This window comes from Triticum aestivum, chromosome 3A (assembly GCF_018294505.1).
Source record: "Triticum aestivum cultivar Chinese Spring chromosome 3A, IWGSC CS RefSeq v2.1, whole genome shotgun sequence".
Lineage (NCBI taxonomy): Eukaryota > Viridiplantae > Streptophyta > Magnoliopsida > Poales > Poaceae > Triticum > Triticum aestivum.
Window position 1 is genome coordinate 652365541 of NC_057800.1, and position 8911 is coordinate 652374451.

Consider the following 8911-nt stretch of genomic DNA (forward strand, 5'->3'; position numbering starts at 1 on the left):
TCGGAATGAACGAATCCCTGGTAATTAAGGGTGAGTAATTATCCGTAGTGCCAAAAGAAGCTGCAAAGCAAAAGGCACAAAGGATTCTCGGAACAACGGAGAGTAGTTCAGGGCATCTGGTAATAAAAAGAGCAATGGGATTGAATGTAAGAATGGCAGGTGTATGTAGTTATCAATAGGGATATAACAGTGGTAGGGAATTTGCAAAGGCGGTGGGTATGAGTGTCCCAGGAGAACATCGTAGAGTAACCTCGGAATCTTCTGGTGCAGCAGACGATCATCAGTAATAAGGTGCTCTCCGGGTGAAAGTGATCACGAGATCCTAAAGATAGATTTAGCAAAATTCATTTAACCCGAATAGAAGAGAGATCAGAGTCCCAGAGTATAGACGAGGAGTAAAAGATCCTAATACCAACCAATGGCGACGTGGGCCGGTAAGCCACACAACCATGTTAGCAAATCAAGTTTTTCATAGACTAGACTCAACTTTGGCCAAGGAGTTGGAAAGGAGGATCCTACAGGCAGTCGGCTCTGATACCAACTTGTCATGCCCTCGATTCAATCATACACTTATCATACACGCAAATATGTACGCTCAAGATCAAGGACTCACGGGAAGATATCACAACACAATTCTAGACACAAGTTAAAATAATACAAGCTTTATATTACAAGCCAGGGGCCTCGAGGGCTGGAATACATCAGCTCGAAAACACAAGAGTCATCGGAAGCAACAATATCTGAATACAGACATAAGTTAAACAAGTCTGTCTTAAGAAGGCTAGCACAAAAGCAACAACGATCGAAAAGGCAAGGCCTCCTGCCTGGGAGCCTCCTAACTACTCCAGGTCGTCAGTGGCCATGACATAGTAGTAGACACCCTCGGGGTCGTAGTAGTCATTAGTGGTGTCGTCTGGCTCCTGGGATCCATCATTTGGTCGCAACAACAGGGTATAGGGGAAAAAGAGGTAGCAAAGCAACCGTGAGTACTCATCCAAAGTACTCGCAAGACTTACATCAGATCTAAATTAAGTATGCATCTATATCAAAGGAAAATGAGCTGTATCTGTGGACTAAACTGCAAAATGCCAGGAAAGAAGGGGAAAGCCTAGCCTATCGAAGACTAGCATCTTCAAGCATCTTGCAGCATATAGAAGAGTACAGATCAACATAATGTAAAGTAGTAGTAGTGTTATCAACCTTGGCCAGAGATCATTTCCCGACTCCCTGCGAGAAAGCAATCCCAGAGCCATACTATCCATTTATCATAACCATTTCTCATCTCAAGTATCCAATTCTAGTTGTATCGATCGGGATACAACTCCAAGTGTCCGTTACCATAGGACAGGCTAGTGATAGATGTTTTCTTCCCTGCAGGTGTGCACCAACTTACCCACCACGCTCGATTAACTCCGGCCGGACACACTTTCCTGGGTCATGCCCGGCCTCGGCCAAACAATATGCCGCAACCTGACCTAGGCTTAATAGAGAGGTCAACACGCCAGACGAAACCTATGCCCCAAGGGGTCATGGGCCATCGCCCCGGGAACTCCTGCACGTTGCGTGGGCGACCGGTGAGAAGACCTAGCTACCTCCTTAAAAATGCAGGAGCTTACCAGTCCAACCCGGCGCGCGCCGTTCAGTCGCTGACGTCTATTAAGCTTCAGCTGATGCATACGACGCAGAACGCCCATACAATGCCCACATGATGGTTAGTGCTATCAGGCCAAAGGCCCCTCGGATCAAATATCCAAACCGTTAGTGTGTTGGTAGTGCGGTCACGAGCAAAGACTCACGAAAGATGTGACCCCGTCGCCCCGTCTCGAGTACTTGCGGCAAGGGCTAAGAATGCCCGGCCATGCCTGGTAAGTATCTTGCGGGCACCTTCCAGGTCAACCCGACTCCACATCACTCGCTATTAAGCTCGCGCGGGTACCCCTCAGGGCCGACCCGTCTTTAGTAACATGGTTAGTGTAAAGTCATAGTAACCATAGTAACTGTGTGTCTAACACCAAGGGGAAAACCCGAGGAATCACCCCCGGTGAATTCCACTCAATGTAATCATCAAGGTGAACGTAAGAGGATCCACCCTCGAGGTTCACACTTGAGGGGTTGCATGACAGAGCCGTATCGGAAGTGGTTAAGGAGGAAATCACACTTGATGACCACGACCTGATAGCTACACTACAGAGATCTCATCAGGAGTGATGTATGAGGTTCCACCCTCGGCACTCGATGGTAACTCTGCCGAGTCGAGCAACAAAAGGGGAAAGTGATGTGTGGTGCCGGGGCCTGGTCTTCGATCCCGTTGATCGGGTCTTCGATGATGAAGCAGGGGAAACAAGGACAAGTTGGGGGTCGCTGATGGATCTCTAACCAACCTATAGTAAGCAATTTAGAATAAGTAGGTAAGATATGAAAGCAGGTAACAAAAAAGCTATGCATCAGAATAGGATCATACAGAAAGCAGCAGTAGTTCTAATGCAAGCATGAGAAGGAATGAAATGGGCTATATCAGAATGCTCAAGGGGGGTTTGCTTGCCTGGAAGCTTTGTTGAAAAGGAAAAGGTGTCGTCATTGTAGATGATCACAGGGGCGACATCGGTCTCGGGGTCTACCGGAGAGAAGAGGGGGAAGAAACAATAAATATAAAGCAAACAAAGCATCACAAAGTATAACATGGCAATATGTTGTGCCGAGTGTGACCTAACATATGCTTACACGATAAAGTTGAAGGGGGAATTCAACCGGGAATGTACTCCCTGTTCCGGACCTGTGTCAAACAGATGACCGAAGGGAGAAGTTCCATGTTTAGATAGTTAGAGGCATCTAACAGGTAAACGGACCGCGTGTTCGGATTCGTCTCGTCGTTCTGAGCAACTTTCATGTATAAATTTTTTTCATCCGAGTTACAGATTATTTTATATGAATTTATTAAAGATTTAACAATACTCGGAAAAATCCCTGAAATTTTGCTAAGTCTAAGAATTAGCCAGTTTTAAGCATTACTTGGTTGTTTTCAAAACGCTACTACTATTGTTCTGTTCATCCTATGATTTTGTGCCTTATATCAATTTTGAGTATTTTTCTGTGATCTACAAAATAGTAGCACTTTCACCTTTGTTAGAGTGCATTTGCTTGATCATCGACAGCTCTAAAGTAGCTATGAAATTAAAGCTGTTTTCGGCTTTTGTATTAACAGAACAAAGAACTTTGTGATTTTCATAGGAATTAATCCACACATCAAAAGGATTTGGCCCAGTGGGATAAAATGGAGTTTGTCAAGTATACCATCTACTCATATTTTTCTTAGCCTTGTTAACAGTTGTTTAACCGCAGTTTAGAGGCTGTTTAGAGGGCTATTTAGTGTAGAATTAGAAAAGCTAACTAGTACCAGCTACAGTAACTAGCAGCAGTACATCGACAACAAAGTAGCGGTGGACGCGGCAGTAGGCGGGCATGAGCGAGCCTCGGCGCTCACGGACGCGGGCGACTGCGGAGAGGCAGTTGCACTGACGAGCAGGGGCGCGGCCCCGGGTAGCAGCGGCCCTGGTGGGCGCGGCCAGGCCCCCAACGGGCGCGGCTGGAGTGGCGTCGCAGGGCGCGGCCTCGACGAGGCAGGGCGCAGGCGGATGTGTAGCGCGCGTGCGGTGAAGGGAGCGGCGAGGTGCGGGCGGGGCAGCAATGAGGGGCGAGGCCGCGGGGAAGCAATAGCAATAGTAGAGCAGCATTAGTACGCAGGAGCAACCGCTAGAGGCAAAGTAGAGAGCGTGCGTGCACGGACGAGTTCCGGACATGGTGAGCGGCGGCGCGCGTGGGACGGCATCTACGGTGATGGATTCAAAGGGAAACAGGGGGAGCTGAGAGAGAGGAGCTCACCGCGGAGCCATAGGCGTGCTCGGGGAAGGCCGGAGTGGTCGGAGCAGAGTAGTTGGGCGATGGCGCGCCGACGACCGAGGTTGAAGAAGAGGATCATGGCGTCAATGCAGTGGCGATCCCGGCCGACCCGTTGGCGTACTCGATGCAGATGGAGGAGGCACGGCTCCTGGAGTGGACGGCAAGCACGGGGATGCCTTGGTTGCGGCGAATTAAAGGCGGCTGTGGTCGGCTCCGAAGATTCAAGACGATGACGCTGGCGACGAACCAGCGCTTCCCGGCTCACGTTCTTCCGCAGAGAGATGAGGTGGAGCACGGCGGACCTTCTGGACTTGATACCGCTGCGAGAGGATCTCGGTGGCCACGGTGAACGGTGTCGGCGCGACGATGCTGAGCTCTGGAGAGAGAGAGCGTGGTGGCGCGAGGGGAACGAGCAAGGGAGAGAGGGAAAAGGGGCACTAGGGTTAGCAGGGGGTTCGAGGATGCTCTTATCCGTCTCGGGGCACCGACGGATGGTCGACACGGGCGAGATCCACGCATGGACGGTCGCGCGTGGCCGGACAGCGCCATGGCCTCTGCCTCATGTCGAGAGGTGACTGGAAGGCCGGGGCGGTGGGTCATGCCTGATACAGTGCAAGTTGGGCCAGGTGCAAAAGGAGGGGCGTTCTATTTTCTTTTATCTTTACCATTTTGCCTTTTCACTTCTGTTGCAAAAATTCTTGACCACCAAACGACTTCTGTAAAATAAGAAACTTGTCAAAACAAATACTAGGCATTATGTACTACTGCTACAAAAGTTTGGAGGCAAGATGATCTTGTTCAAATTTTATATAAATGAAAATTAGATTAACGGGGTTATTTTGGGAACAGTTTTAAATCCTAGGGGCATTTTCGGAGTTTAGGTGATGTTGTTTTCCTCAACATAATCACTTAGGAATTATCTGCAAAACTATGAACTATTTTGTTTGCATTTTTGAAGATGTAAAATATTTGACTTGCAATACAAATTTGAATTTGACTTTAATTTTAATCAAGTGGAAATTTGGCAAGGTAAACATGGTGACATGGCAACCATCAGGGGGAGATTACTGTAGCATGATTCTCGGGGTGTTACAGCTAGCCAAAATTTCCGCCCCAAGTAGAGATACTACTTGTGCATCCAAAAACCCTTAAACCCAAATTTTATTTTCAAGAGTCCACCATACCAACCTAAGGATTGAGCAAGATCCTTCAATTAAGTTGTCATCGGTGCAATAAGGCAATAAAAATTGCTTCTAAAAGTGTGAGATCATTTAGTGTAAGAGAAAATTGAGCGTTGTACGTACTTCTAATGGCAAAGTAATAAAAGCGACAGACCGCATAATAAAGGTCGCTATCATAAGGGGCAATATAACGTGACATTCTTTTGCACTAAGGGATTAAGCATACAAACAAATAAGCGCATGACAACCTCTGCTTCCCTCTACGAAGGGCCTATCTTTTACTTTTATGTATTTACTTTTATGCAAAGAGTCAAAGTTCTTCTCTCTATTCCTTTTTATTTTTCTATTTTGGCAAGCATCATGTGGTGAGGAAAGATCTAGGCACATATGTCCAGTTGAATATGGGTAGCATGAGTTATTATTGTTGACATCACCCTTGAGGTGAATATGTTGGGAGGCGAAATTATAAGCCCCTATCTTTCTATGTGTCTGGTTGAAACGTTTTGCTCAGGTTTACAAAAGTGTTAGCAATCATAGAAGACCATATGATGGTTGAGTATGTGGAGCTCTTACTTAAACTCTGTTGAATAAGTTGAATTGCAATTGCTTGGTGACTAAGAACATAGGTTGTTGAGTTTCAAAAGAATTCAATGTTTGAACCTTAACATGTGAATTGGTTGCTACTATAGCATGAGAAGTTTCATAAGAAAGAATTGTTGTTATGATGCTAGAAAAAGTGATTGAAATTATCATCGATCAAACTTATGCACTTTGCTAGCATTCACACTTCATAAATTATTTCTTTTATCATTTACCTACTCGAGGATGAGTAGGAATTAAGCTTGGGATGCTGATACGTCTCCAACGTATCTATAATTTATGAAGTATTCATGCTATTATTTTATCATTCTTGGGTGTTTTACAATCTTTTTATAGCAATTTTATATCATTTTTTGCGACTAACCTATCGACCCAGTGTCCAATGCCAGTTGCTGTTTTTTAGAACAGAAGTTCCGCTGCCGCACGGCTTTGTAGCCACCGAAAACCAATCTAGACCTGTTCCGGCACCCTGTCGGAGGGGTGAATCATCTCCGGTGGCCATCTTCATCATCCCGGCGTCCACCACGATGAGGAGGGAGTAGTCCAACCTCAGGGCTGAGGGTTTGTACAAGTATCTATGTGACAAATCTCTCTCTCTCTCTCTCTCTCTCTCTCGTGATCTATATCATGGGCTTTGTTAATATAGTCGGATCATATGATGTTTCTCCCCTCTATACTCTTGTTGTGATGAATTGAGTCTTTACCCTTTGAAATGTTGTCTTGTCTGATTGAATATTCAGAGATGAGAACACATGATATATGTCTTGCGGTATGAATACTTGAGGTGACAATTGGGGTGTCTTATTGATTCACTTGATATATGTTATGGCATTCAACTCGAGGATTCCCGCGATGATATTGGGGTAATCTATGCATAGGGGTTGATGCACGTTTTTATTATCTTTTCTTCGACGGAAACTTTGGGGTCTCCTTGTAGTTCTTTGTGTGGATTGAGTATTATGAATATGAATATGCTTTGGTGTTATTCTAGTACGAACTCTAGGATAGATTGAACGGAAAAAATAGCTTTGTGTTATTTTAGTATGAACTCTTGAATAGATCGAACGGAAAGAATAGCTTTGAGGTGGTTTAGTACCCTACAAACAATTCCTATCTTTTGTTCTCCGCTAATAGGAACTCGGGAGTGATTCTTCATTAAACTTTGAGGGATAATCATATGATCCAACTATGTTAGCACTATTGAGAAATTGCACTCCCGAAAGTACGAACCCTAGGCCTTGTTTTTAAGCATTAAAATGCCGTTTTTGTGCCCGCTTACTATTTGCTACCTTGCTTTTATTTATTTATTCAGATTATAAAAATATATTTCTACCATTCATATTACACTTTTATCACCATCTCTTCGCCGAACTAGTGCACCTATACAATTTGCCATTGTATTGGGTGTGTTGGGGACACAAGAGATTTCTTGTATTTGGTTGCAGGGTCGTTTGAGAGAGACCACCTTCATCCTACACCTCCCACAGATTGATAAACCTTAGGTCATCCACTTGAGGGAAAATTGCCACTGTCCTACAAAACTCTGCGCTTGGGGGCCCAACACGAGTCTACAAGAATAAAGTTGCGTAGTAGACATCAATGATTATGAGCCAATGGGTCTTCCACCGATCAAAACTTCTAGTCGACCACCACATTACTATTAGAGTTCTTCCAAGTAGTTAGAAATTGTTTGTGAGATTTTGTAATAGTAGCTTAGATCGATTTTGTGAATCTTGTTTGAATTTGAGTGGTGTGATTTGAGTATATGTTTGTCTCATATGCATATGGGTAGTGAAATCTCTCATTAGACCTTATTCTATTCTGTTACTCAACCCTCTAACCTATCATATGCCTTCGAGACGTGACCCCAGATTCACTTTCCCGCCAGAGCTCACCCAGTTGATCCAACAGCAGAATGCCTTGATGCAGATGCTCATCCGGAACCAAGGCAACAACAACAACCCACCGCCACCACCCCAGTTGACAACCTGGCCCATTTCCTAAGGTTGAATGCGCCGGTGTTCTCTAGCAGCACCGAGCCGATTGTCGCTGATGATTGGCTCCGCAAGATCGGAAGAGAGCTAACAACTGTTGGATGCACAGATGCGGAGAAGGTGCTCTTTGCCGCACATCAGCTTGATGGACCCGTAGCCTCTTGGTGGGAGAATTTCACCGCCACCTTCCCCATTGCTACAGTTACATGGGATCAGTTTCAGAAGGCCTTCCACACCGCACATGTCTCAGCTGGAGCCATGAGTTTGAAGAAGCGTGAGTTCCACAACATACGCCAGGGGAATCATACTGTGGGGCAGTACGTGGATGAGTTCAGCAAGTTAGCTCGCTATGCCCCAGATGATGTGGCCACAGATGCCGCGAAGCAGGAGAAATTTCTTGAGGGACTCAATGATGAGCTGAGTATGCAGTTGATGGTGGCAACTTTCAACAACTACCAGGAGCTAGTAGACAGGGCCCACATAATTGAAGGCAAGCAACGCTACCTCTTGAGCACTTCGTTGGATTTCCTTGAATAGGAAAGGATGAGCAGCAAAGGATGATGCAGCAAAGAACCAAGGTATCAATCCAGTAGGAGGTTGCGCGCACGTCCCTAGTACCTGCACAAAACAAATAACTCCTCGCAACCAACGCGATCAGGGGTTGTTAGTCCCTTCAGGTCACTTACGAGAGTGAGATCTGATAGATATGATAAGATAATATTTTTGGTATTTTTGTGATAAAGATGAAAAGTAAAATAAAGGCAAAGTAAAAAGCAAAGGAAATAACTAAGTATTGGAAAATTAATATGATGAAGATAGACCCGGGGCCATATGTTTCACTAGTGGCTTCTCTCAAGAGCATATGTATTTATGGTGGGTGAACGAATTACTGTTGAGCAATTGATAGAATTGAGCATAGTTATGAGAATATCTAGGTATGATCATGTATATAGGCATCACGTCCAAGACAAGTAGACCGACTCCTGCCTGCATTTACTACTATTACTCCACTCATCGACCGCTATCCAGCATGCATCTAGAGTATTAAGTTCATGAAAACAGAGTAACGCCTTAAGCAAGATGACATGATGTAGAGGGATAAATTCATGCAATATGATAAAAACCCCATCTTGTTATCCTCGATGGCAACAATACAATACGTGCCTTGCTACCCCTACTGTCACTGGGAAAGGACACCGCAAGATTGAACCCAAAGCCAAGCACTTCTCCCATTGCAAG

The 8911-nt window shown here is 45.2% G+C and overlaps 1 long non-coding RNA gene across 1 annotated transcript; it reads right to left on the reverse strand.

The window, feature by feature from the left end:
- Positions 1 to 721: 721 nt before the first annotated feature.
- On the reverse strand, positions 722 to 4323 carry LOC123058945 (uncharacterized). The gene is made up of 2 exons (XR_006427327.1): positions 3880 to 4323; positions 722 to 920 (listed from the first exon to the last, which is right to left on the reverse strand). It is a non-coding gene; the product is annotated as an uncharacterized lncRNA (long non-coding RNA).
- Positions 4324 to 8911: the final 4588 nt, after the last annotated feature.